This window comes from Microcaecilia unicolor, chromosome 3 (genome assembly GCF_901765095.1).
Source record: "Microcaecilia unicolor chromosome 3, aMicUni1.1, whole genome shotgun sequence".
NCBI classification, from domain to species: Eukaryota; Metazoa; Chordata; class Amphibia; order Gymnophiona; family Siphonopidae; genus Microcaecilia; species Microcaecilia unicolor.
The window spans coordinates 498,496,365-498,509,331 of NC_044033.1; the positions used below are offsets into that span (position 1 = coordinate 498,496,365).

A 12,967-nucleotide genomic window follows, 5' to 3' on the forward strand; every position below is an offset into this window, starting at 1 on the left:
CATACTGAGGTTTACTTGGCTGCACAGGTCCACATATAGCAAACCTTGGAGGTTCTCTCTATCTCCTCCCACTGGTAGAGGGACACAACCCACAAGTCTCTGGATTGATCCGTTGGGACTAAATTATCAGGTAAGAATTAATTTTTCCTTGGCTAGGTGTGTCCCAAGGACTGGATTGAGAACCCCCTGTTCTAAAAGATAGTAGGACTTGGGGCCTGCTATCTTTGTATTACTACGGTTGAGAGCCTGCAATATACCTAAATTCAGCAACAGAGATAAACTTTATTGTGGGATTCATTACCTTGCTGAATTGAGGTGCCACAGGTTAATGAAAACTGATAAATTTTCACATATTAAAATAGTTCAGTCTTGTGCAATGTTACCATGGCTTAGTACATAGTACCTTTTGATTGGGACAGGAAATACTACTGTACTAAAAGATGCAGAATCCAATTCTATCATCCAGAATATTAGGTCCTCATCAAGGACTTTTTATTTGCACTTGAAACATTCTTGAATGTTACTTTGGGCAACTATTCCCTCTCTCTATTAGTCTATGAAATACTATTAAGACTGTTGGAAATCCCACAGTATTGAGAGGGTTATGCTCAGGCATAAATACACCATTGGGAATTTTTGCAGGCTCAGCACTGAACGTCTCTTGTGAAAATTAAAAGGAAATCTGACACCATCTGCACCATATTAATCAGTCTCAGGGGATTTTAGGCACAATGAACTATTCATGTATGTCTTGCCATGCTTTTCTAGTAGATTTTATAAATCAGAGCCGTCTGAAAGGACAAACATTACTAGACCTGGATAAAGTTTTACCCTAAGAGTGTGTCCTTTGCAGCAGTATGTCAGTGTTTAAATTTTAAGTGCTCACTTTAAGGCAAGACTTGCCTTAAAGTGACCACTTAAAATTTAAACACTGACATACTGGGACTGACATACTTGGGATGCGCTCTCTCATTGCATCTTAAATTATTAAGGGCTTCTTTTACAAAGCCACGCTAGCGATTCCTGCATGGCGCCCATTGAACTCCTATGGGCTTGCTCTCATTTGCTGCGTGGAAATCGCTAGCGCGGCTTTGTGAAAAAAAGCCCTAAGTGCCTATCCTCTGCAAGGGTAAGAATTGAGCACAGAAATGATGAAGAGCTGGGTATTTTTTTAAAGCTGATTAATTTAAAAAAAAACCTTGAACTTCACCCAGTCACTCAGCTATATTTTCCCCATAAATTCACTATCATCTTTTTTTTTTTAACCAAATCCAGAGATTTGTTTAGCAGGCGAAAAACTGTTGAGCTGATTGTTAACAAGTACTTTTTTTTAAAAGCTCTGAACAAATCTTATATAATTCTATTGATGCCTATTTAAATTCCATTTAAATTTCAGAGACTAATTAGCTGCCTGGAATATGTACATAAAGATTCTGCAATTAGATTCTTTGCTGAACAAGTTGTTCGTTTTGCTATATGTCAATCACACAGCCCCAGCAATATGAGTTATAGTGTCTCTCTCACACAAAACCATTTCTTTTCCCTCGTTACTCAAAGGAATCTTTTCAGTCTGTTGGTTTCCCCTTGTTCATTTGAGCTCCCAGCACAATTTTATGTATTTATTGGGATTTATTTATGGAGAGGTTCATCCAAGGCAATGTAGAGCTGCCACAGCTTGACATAAAACTTAGCTCCCTATGGGCCCTGTCTACTAAGCCGCTTTTTAGTACGCGCTAAAAATAATGCTAGAGACACCCATGGGTGTCTCTAGCGTTAATGTGTGCTAATTTTTAGCGTGCGCTAAAAACGCTAGTGCACCTTAGTAAGCAGAACCCTAAGTCTGTGAAATTGGGCACAAAACTTCACGCCTATGCCTGGATTCTTTATTCTTGAAAGAACCCGACACGGCACCGTGTGTCGGCCAAGTGCCTGCTTCAGGGGTCTAGAATTAAACAATGTACAGTATAAATCAGTCATACACACACACACACACACACACACACACATATTACTTGCAGGATTTTTCTTCCATTTTATAGTCGTCTCAGTGACAGGATCTAGAAGAGAGCAACAATGTGGTGGTATCCTAATATGGACCCTCGGAACGTCCATTAGGTATTGCTGTTGTGCAATTACTAGGGTATAAAAACATAAGAATAGCCATACAGGCTCAGACGAATGGTCAGTCTAGTGCAATATCCTTCTTCCAGCAGTGACCAATCCAGGTCATAAGTACCTGGCAGAAACCCAACATTCCATGCTTCCAATTCCAAAGCAAGCAGTGGCTTTCCCACGTCTGTCTCAATAAAAACACTATGGACATTTCCTCCAGGAAGTTATCCAAATCTTTTTTTTTAAACCCAGATACACTAAATGTTGATACCACATCCTCTGGCAACGAGTTCCACAGCTATTCTTTGAGTGAAAACATATTTCCTTCTATTTTTGTTCAAGCATGTTCTTGTAATTTTATTGAGTGTCCCCTGGCCTTTGTACTTTTTGAAAGAGTGAAAAATCAATTCACTTTTACCTGTTCTACACCACTCAGGATTTTATAGATGCCAATCATATCCCCTCTCAGCCCTGTCCCAGGAGATGTACATGCAGCCTCTTCAACATTCCCAACCCTGGTAGGCCCAAGGATCAAAGTCCTAATCTGTGAGTTAAATCTGTGTTCCTCTATATGGCTGCTGCTGCTGCTGCTGCAACAGTGCTGTTGAGTCACAAGTGACCAGATGATCGAAAGCCCCGCACTGTTCCAAACAGCACTCTAAAACAGCGCTGGATCAGTATGGGGCTTTACCGCCCCTATGATCAGAGATCTTCATGCGCTATTATCTCTGATCATAGGGTAGAGTGCGGGAGGGTTGTTACTGAGCAGGATGCACTGGGTAGGGCTGGATGCTGCTATTTTCGAGGTGGCGCTGCTGGAAGAAGAGGGAGTCTACCTCCCTCCTCCAATAAAGGCAGGAGGCGGGGAAGAGGGCCGCTAGACCACCAGGGGGGGGGGGCTTGATTTGCGGCCCATTGGACCACCAGGGCTTTACTTGAGGGGATGCTAGGGGAGGTTAAGGGTGCTGGAGACCCACCAGATCTCCAGCCCACCCTGATCTTGTGTCAGGTGGGGGGGGGGGTCGGTGTTCCTGCTTCTGAAGAGGGGGGCTGCATTGAGGGGGGAATAGGGGGCCTGCTAGCATGCAAATGCATGCTGGACAGGGCTCACCATTCCTCCCCAATGGTCTGCAAACCCTAACGCCAGCTCCGAGCTCGTGTAGGGTTTGCCACAGACAATGCTCCAATGTTCGGTGCGCTGCTCACTGATGATTGGGAAGGCATGCATTTAGCATGTATTTGCATTCTACTTGCGCCAAGAGCCCTGTTTTGCATGCATTTGCATGCTAGTTGCTTTCAGAGCCCTCGAGTGTATTGTTTCAGCGCTTGGGGGCTCTGATCATAAGGCAGTAGCAAACGCAGGCACTAGTATGGCGCTAATAGCCTCTAGCGCCTGCATTTGCTCTGATCGGCCCCTAGACTAGTACCCCAAAATATATATTTTTTAAACTTCTCTTTATTCAACAGTCATTGGAAGGAGAATAACAAACAAGAGCTCAAAGATACAACTTAGTAAACAATAAAAGCATATATCAACAAACTCAGCTGAAGAGAATATAAATACACGGTACACTCCTACATTAAGGAGCCCTTTTATAAAGGCACATAAGGGCCTACACATGTGCAGCGTGCATCAAATTGGCATTACTGCCCAGCTAGCGCGTGCACCTGTTGGTAATTATGAGTTTTGCGCATATCAAAAACCCACGATAGAAAATGATTTTGTACTGCGGGGGCGTTCCCAGTGGTAATCGGCAGTTGGCACACACTGGACACAAATGGAATTTATCTTCTTGGACAGACTGGATGGACCATGCAGGTCTTTTTCTGCCGTCATCTACTATGTTACCACGTTACCTGGCAAGATCCCCAAAAAATACAAAACATTCTATACTGCGAATCCCAGAAATAGTGGATTTTCCCCAAGTCCATTTAATAATGGTCTATGGACTTTTTCTTTAGGAAGCTGTCCAAACCTTTTTTAAACTCCGCAGAGCTAACCACAATCTCTGGCAACGAATTCCAGAATTTAATTACACGTTGAGTGAAGAAACATTTTCTCCAATTCGTTTTAAATTTACTACATTGTAGCTTCATCGCATGCCCCCTAGTCCTAGTATTTTTGGAAAGCGTGAACAGACGCTTCACATCTACCCGTTCAACTCCACTCATTATTTTATAGACCTCTATCATATCTCCCCTCAGCCGCCTTTTCTCCAAGCCCTAGCCACTTCAGCCTTTCCTCATAGGGAAGTCGTCCCATCCTCTTTATCATTTTCGTCTCACTTTTCTGCACCTTTTCTAATTCCACTATATCTTTTTTGACATGCGGTGACCAGAATTGAACACAATATTCGAGGTGGGGTCACACCATGGAGCGATACAAAGGCATTATAACATCCTCATTTTTCTTTTACATTTCCTTTCCTAATAATACCTAACATTCTATTTGCTTTCTTAGCCGCAGCAGTACACTGAGCAGAAGGTTTCAACGTATCATCAACGACGACACCTAGATCCCTTTCTTGGTCCGTGACTCCTAACGTAGAACCTTGCAACGGTCCAGTGTGTGTCCAATACACACTCCCAGACTACCGCAGGCCACTTTTTGGCACGCCTTTGTAAAAGGGCCCTTAGTGTGTGGTAATGTAGATGCACCTACTGATTAGCACAGAAACACCCACTCTGCCCCAGACACACCCCCCTGTATGCTAAAAATAAAAATATTTTTTAGCGCGTGGTTCATGCGCACAGATTCAAAAGTTACCAAAGGATGCCTGAGCGTGTCCCGTGATAAGCCATTTTAAGGTGCCATAAGCACATGGTACTATTTACCACAGCTTAGTAGAAGGACCCCTTATTGAATTGGCTCATCAGTGAACAGAGAACACTTTAATTAGTATCTGTTTACCATTTGAGTATTACAGAGTAATTATCGTTTTTGTTTGTGTTTGTTTTATTTGTGCTGAGTTTAGTCAGCAGCAACAGAAAGCTAATGGAACGACGCGACACCATCTAAACAAGCATCTGCCCTAATCCAGCAATGCGGTAAATTTGTAGCTACATGCAGAAGACATCGATCCAGATGGGTCGTTAGCAGCTTTAACCAACTGATCCACGTAATAGGGCAAATGAGAGAGCATAATCAAGATCTGACTTCCAAGGGCTATCGATTGGAACTGTAAAAAAAAACAAAAACAAAAAACATTTGTTATGGTTTCATCTGTTTTATGACTGTGCTCCATGTGGGGCTATTGTGGAGAGCAGAAAGAGGATCCACAGGAAGAAAATAGCTGGCCAACCCGCATGCTGTGTACCAAGAGGTCAGGCACAAAGGGAGAGATGATTGCTGACAGCCAGCAAAATTAATCCAGGATAAGCTAGAAAGGGTGATGTTTGTTCTGTCACAAAGCATGTGACAAAGGTATATGTGCAGACCTGTCACTGCCTGCCTTCTTGGTGGCAAAATGACAAAAGAAGTAGGTCTGTGGTTGGGGGGGGGGGGGGGGGGGGGGGGGGAGGGGAGGGGTGGACAATTAATATGGAATCAGTATGAGGAGGATTTAATTATCCATAAATTGTAGACACCAGATAATTAGTGTTCCCAATTTTTTTAACAATATTTGGTCGTTAACTACAGGGGAAATAGAAAAGAGAAAAATGCAGAGCCATCTGTCTGCAGTGTTACATGATGTCTGTGTAATTATGACTGCGTAGAATCACTTTGATGACGATGGTGATGATTATTTGATGATAATAGTAACAGGGATGTCATGCTACTACATTGGCCTTTCCAAATGTATCGACAATGCCAGCCACATAGTAGAGACCTTTTTAATTTCGTGCCTGCTTGTGTTCAAGTTATGCTTAGAACTTTGCAGAGAAGATCTGTGGCCGTAGATTCAAAGGCGTATCAGATTATTTTTGCTTTAGCTGTAACATCTGGAGAGTAATTCATAAGGTGTCTGCTCCAGATTCACAGGTTCAGGTCCTAGTGTGGTCGAGCCATTCTTTCATTTTTTTACGGTAGTTTGAGTATGAATTGTGATGAGATAACAGCAATTGTTCGGTTTGTGCAAAGATCGTTTTGGTGATTCATATCTTGCATAGAAAAAATGCATGCTGTCCGCAAATGCACCTGTTATGTTGTTTTATAATTGTTTAAGAATGCATAGCATTTATAGAGAGCTACATAACATTGAGGGCCAGAGTTAAGTTTCAGGCAGAACATGGACAAAGCCAGCAATTTTTTTTTGTGTGTGTGTGCAGAGTTTTGAAATAGCGTATTGTTTATTCTCAGAAAATTTGTTCTCAGAAAAAAAAAAGAAATGTACAAGCAAAGTATTATGACCATTTAAGAATGGGGCAAAGAAATCACAGGCTTTTATTTCAGCATGTTTTTCTTTGCATCGTTATTCCTTGTATATGTTTTCGCTTTCTGGAATTTACAGAAAGTTCTTGGAGAAATGTATGCTGTTTCAAAATGGCACAAACAAAACTGACTTGTAGAATTTAGCACTGTTTTGTCCTGTTTGTGCCTAAAACTTAATATATCCCAACTAGCCATTGAGCCCGTTAAAACGGGCTAGTATGGGGTTTTGGCAAGGCCCCCTCCCCTCGCCGCTGCCCCTCCCCCACCCCCGGAGTCGCCACCACCACCCCTGCACCCGGCCCGGGCCCTCTCTTCGGTATTGAACTTACATCGGCGAAACGCAGGCAGCATGTAGATCAGCTGAGCTCCCGTCGGCCTTCCTTCTCTGCCTGTGTCCCGCCCTCATGTGACGTAACGTCGGCGAGGGCGGGACACAGGCAGGGAAGAAAGGCCGACGGGAGCTCAGCTGTTCTGCGTGCTGCGTTTTGCCGATGTAAGTTCAATACCGAACAGAGTGCTCGGGTCGGGTGGAGGGGGGCGGCGGTGGCGGCGACCTGGGTAGCAACGTCGGCGGCTTCGCGCAGTTTCCCTCTCTGTTCCGCCCCCGTCATCAGGTATTGACGCGGGGGTGGGACAGAGAGGGAAGTCTCTACTGCGCATTTGCGAGTCAGTACGGTCACTCGCCATTTATATGTTTGATGGGGTTGTCAATATAGTATAAGTGTTATTAGGTAGGTTAACAAGTAGTGTTCTTTTTCAAAACATGATCATCTAGTCTTCCAGCAACAGACTAAGGGGCCCTTTTACTAAGCCGCGTAAGCGCCTATGTTCGCCCAACACGCGCCAGTTCTGAGTTACTGCCCGACTACCGCATGGCCTGGGTGGTAATTTCATTTTTAACGCGTGTCTGATACGTCCATTTTAGGTCTGAGACCTTACCGCCTGCCATAGACCTAGCGGTAAAGAATTTGGGCGGTAATGACCTAGGCGTGCCAGATGCCATTTGGCGCGTGTCCACTACGCGTGCCAGAAAATTAAAAAAAAAAAATTCTGACGCACACCAAATTGAAATTACCACAAGGGCCACGCTATAGCCGGGTGGTAACTCCAATTGGGCGCACATTGGAGCCTATGCAGCTTAGTAAAAGGGGCCCTAAGTGGCTTGCCCAGAGTCACAAGTAGCTGGCATGGGAGTTAAACCCAGTTCTGCAGGTTTTGTGCCCACTGTACTAACCAGTGGGCTATGCCTCCACTCCTCTTTAGCTTGCCACTAGAGTTATTTTTACCAGGATTCCTTTGTGTTTGTCCCACACATTTTTGAATTCCGAAGACTGAGGTGGTGTTCAGTCAGGGTACAGTAGGTATTCCCCTGTTCTTGGAGGGCTCAGCATTTAAAATAAAAGAGCTGTAAGTGGGTATGAGCCTGGATGCCCTGGTTTACATCCACTGCACCCACCCTGTGCTGCCTCGCTGCTCTGCAGGAACGTCTGCGTGGCGATTTCTGTTACAATACTGCCAAACAAACATCCTTGTCTCTGTTTTTTTGGTGTTCATAATTTGAACCTTTCAGTTTGTAAAAATGGCTGTTCATTTTGGACATTCTCATGTATTTTCAAACAGGAAACCCCAACATATTTCCTGTTTGAAAATGGCTGTGAGATGGACGGTTTTTTTCGGGGACGTTATGAGCGGCATATCTCCATTCTGATTTAAATGTCCTTTTGAAAATGCTTCTCTGTGTGGGACCCTCGCCCTTCTAGCCAGGGAAGGTACCTAGATGCATATGTCGAGCCTGTTCTGTAAAGGAAACATATGCCGTGAAACAAAAAAGCTTTTTTGTTTCACATTATATTTGCAAGCAGATTACTGCCTCTCCTGTTTGTTTGTTTGTACTAAGAAAACATATGCGCCAGAATGCCTCAATAAAATTGCATCCCCCAAATTACCCACACAGCCACACTTGCTCACATACAGGAATAACTTCATGCATGTCAGTAAGAACCAGAATGCATGCATCTATTTCAGGATACAAGTAATATATTTTGGTATATTTATCTTGTAGTAGGTCAAAGGAAAATACATCAAATTACTCAAAAAGCCTTCTACCATATAATTAAATCTTTATACTGTGGAACATCAGAAACACCTTACCACTCAATCCAACTGGGGTACGTAAACGCCAGATCAGTAGTAAATAAAACAGAGATTATAACAGACTGGATCAGTACAGACAATCTTGATCTCCTATTCATCACTGAAACCTGGATCCACGACCTTAAAGACTCCATAATCTTAGATTTATGCCCACCAGAATACAAAATTATCCACTGGACAAGAAACGGAAAAAAAGGAGGTGGAATAGCCATAATATACAAATCCGAATTCACCATCACAACCACAGCTGAATCCATTCTACCACAACTTGAAATCGCTTCAGTCACCCAAACCTGCAGGAACACCTTAACGCAATCCTACTCTACAGACTGCCAGGCAATTGGCAAGATTCCCAAACACACATTATGGACTTCATCTCAAACACTTGTGTCTCTACCTCAAACCTCATCATAATTGGAGATATCAACCTGCACCTTGAAGATCTTACCTCATCAAGCACCCAAGAATGCAAAGAGTTCCTACAACTATGGGATCTTCACGCACCAGATACACAACCAACTCACACCAAAGGACACACAATAGACATTATCACACACAAATTTGATCCAGAATCAAACCTTATACTAACAGATACAAGATGGACACCCGCACCGTGGTCAGACCACTATAAAGCATACATCTCCCTCCAATGGCGAACAAAAGACACAATTAATAAACAAGAATGAAAAACCTACACCACGAGAGGAAAAATAGACCCGGTAATATTCTGGCAACAGATCTACCACAAAGGATGGACAACAAAGGCAGGCACAAACCAATCCCTCCTAGAATGGGACGATAGATGCAGGTCAATATTAGACAACATTGCCCCAATACAAACCAGAACCTCACACAGGAAGAACTCAACACCATGGTTCAATGAAGAACTGAAAAAACTTAAAATACAAGTTAGAAGATTAGAATGTGCGTGGAAAAAAAGAAAGACGACCCTACACTTAACGCCTGGAAACAACTTCAAAGAAAATATAAATATACCATAAGACAAACTAAAAGATTATTTTATAAAACTGAAATTGGTCCAAGCTACAAAGACACACATAAACTCTTCCAACTCATGAATAAACTACTAGATATCACACCAATCACAACCAACAGCAAAGACACACCAGGAGCAGACAATCTTGCGAAATACTTTAAAAAGAAAATCGTACAATTACGACTTAAAATACCAGTAAGTACCACCGATTACGCCGAATGCCTTGACTGTCTAGATCCAGACCCTGGTGTATACCCAGCAGACAGAACCTGGACCAACTTCGAGATATTATCGGAGGATCTTATCTCCCAAACGCTCAAAAGATTCGCCAAATCTCATTGCAAATTAGACATATGCCCAAATAACCTTATGACATCTGCCCCTCAACAATTTATAACAGACCTCACGAACCACGTGAACTGTATGTTAGAAATTGGACTCTTCCCGAAGGAGAAAGGAAACATTCTACTTACCCCTATACCCAAAGACGCAAAGAAGAGTGCTAGTGAAATAACCAACTACAGGCCAGTATCATCCATTCCCTTAATAACCAAACTAATGGAAGGGATGGTAACCAAACAACTCACAAACTATTTAAACAAATTCTCAATACTACATGACTCCCAGTCAGGATTCCGGTCTAACCACAGTACAGAAACGGTACTAGTTACTCTTATGAATAAATTTAAACAAACGATTGCAACGGGCAAGAACATATTACTTCTACAATTTGATATGTCTAGTGCCTTCGACATGGTTGATCATGGAATACTACTACACATCCTTGAGTACTTCGGAATCGGAGGCAAAGTTCTCAATTGGTTCAAAGGGTTCCTAACCACACGATCATACCAAGTGACATCTAATTCGAATACATCAGCTACATGGATACCTGAATGCGGAGTTCCACAGGGATCTCCCCTCTCACCAACCTTATTCAACTTAATGATGATACCCTTGGTGAAACTACTATCAAACCAAAACCTTAACCCATACATATACGCAGATGACGTAATGATCTACATCCCATTTAAACAAGATTTAAAGGAAATTTCCAGTGAAATCAACCAAAGCCTACATATCATGTACACCTGGGCAGACACATTTCAGCTGAAACTCAATGCAGAAAAAACTCAGTGCCTAATACTCACCTCGCAACATAACACGAACAAATTCACCACTATCAATACACCAAAACTGAATCTACCAATTTCAGACACCCTAAAAATTCTTGGAGTTACCATTGATCGACACCTAACACTTGAGAGTCACGCAAAAAACACAACCAAGAAAATGTTCCACTCAATGTGGAAATTAAAATGAGTAAGACCTTTCTTCCCAAGGACCGTCTTCCGCAACCTGCTACAATCAATGGTACTCAGTCATCTAGATTACTGCAATGCACTCTACGCTGGCTGCAAAGAGCAAATAATCAAGAAACTTCAGACAGCTAGACTCATATTCGGTAAAACAAAATATGAAAGTGCTAAACCCCTGCGTGAAAAGCTAAACTGGCTCCCACTCAAAGAATGCATCACGTTCAAAATATGCACTCTAGTTCACAAAATCATTCATGGAGATGCCCCAGCCTATATGTCAGACCTGATAGACTTACCACCCAGGAATGCGAAAAAATCATCCCGCACATTCCTTAATCTTCACTTCCCCAACTGTAAAGGTCTAAAATATAAACTAACACATGCATCAACCTTTTCCTACCTGAGCACAGAATTCTGGAATGCGCTGCCGCACAACTTAAAAACAATCTATGAATAACCAACTTCCGCAAACTACTGAAGACCCATCTCTTCAACAAGGCATACCACAAACATCAACAAATATGAACTCCTATACATATATCCAGAATTGCCTTACAGTATTTACTTGTCAAACTTCTATCATGCTTTATCGTTATCATGTTACTCAAGATCCTTCTGTTATATTAAATGTATATTTTCTTATATATTTCCACTTTTCATGATGTACTGTAAGCCACATTGAGCCTGCAAAGAGGTGGGAAAATGTGGGATACAAATGCAATAAATAAATAAATAAATAAAAAACTGGTGCTGAGTGATGATATGGAGCAGTGGAATGGTTATCTTTATACTCAGACTGGGAAATAATCTGGCCCATGGCCCATTTAGTATCTGTGTGCTGTCACTGAGTTAAATTAATGTATAGACTTCTGCACCGAAAGTATAGCGCCCCCAGTTTTTTCACACTTTACATGGGCATTGCATCTACCAGGTGCTGGAGGACAGTGTGGTGGACCTGAGGTAGTCCTGCGTGGTGACTACATCTTTTTTGGCAGCAGATTCATGGGGAGATTGTGAGTACCTTGGGAAAGAAATTCACTCTGGATCCACTGTCGGTTAGAAGAGGAATGTGGAATTTGGGGGAGGGGTGAAGACTGAGATTTAGTTAGCCATCTAATCCATGCAGCAAGGTATACTATAGCTACATTTTGGAAGAGCGGCTCCTTGCTGCAACTTTGGTATGCACAACTGAAAAACTGTCTTATGTGTTTAAGGGCAACACTGATGTTTATCATATTGTTTGGGAAAATACTGGAGGGAGCAGTCAAAGGGTCAGGGGATTGATATACTGCCTTCTATGGGTACAGTAGTGATTTACATCTACTATCAGCCTGTTATTTTCATTTTATGGACTTTGCAGGTTTTGCACTAAGGCTCCAGCCTTATTGTACTTGTTCAGTTGGGTTGCTTTACGTTTGTTCTTTTGCCACTGTTGGTGGTGCTTTGTAATGTGAATTGTGTGCTTTGCTCAGTAAAGCACCTTTCTGACTTCATTTGCAACTTTCTTTATACTAGTCCCTTTTTTCATACACCTGTTACTCAATTTTATCTATCTATCTATCTATCTATCTATCTATCTATCTATCTATCTATCTATCTATCTATCTATTCCATCTTTGCTTACACCCTATGCTGTTTATTAAAATGTTTTATTGTGTATTGTGTTGTCATTGTAATGTAGTATACTATCAGGCTTATTTTCAAAAGAGAAGGACGCCCATCTTTCAACACAAATTGGATGATGGGCGTCCTCCCAGGGTCGCCCAAATCAGCATAATTGAAAGCTGATTTTGGGCGTCCCCAGCTGCTTTCCATCGGGGGGACGACCAAAGTTCCTGGGGGCGTGTCGTAAGCGTAGCAAAGGCGGGACTGGGGCGTGCTTAACACATGGGCATCCTCGGCTGGTAATGGAAAAAAGAAGGGCGTCTCTGACGAACACTTGGCCGACTTTACTTGGTCCATTTTTTCTTATGACCAAGCCTCAAAAAGGTGCCCAAATTGACCAGATGACCA

The 12,967-nt window shown here is 42.4% G+C and overlaps 1 protein-coding gene across 2 annotated transcripts in view; it reads left to right on the forward strand.

The window, feature by feature from the left end:
* EPHA7 (EPH receptor A7) overlaps window positions 1-12,967 on the forward strand; it is a 419,947-nt gene that overhangs the window by 174,077 nt on the left and 232,903 nt on the right. The window lies entirely within an intron of this gene.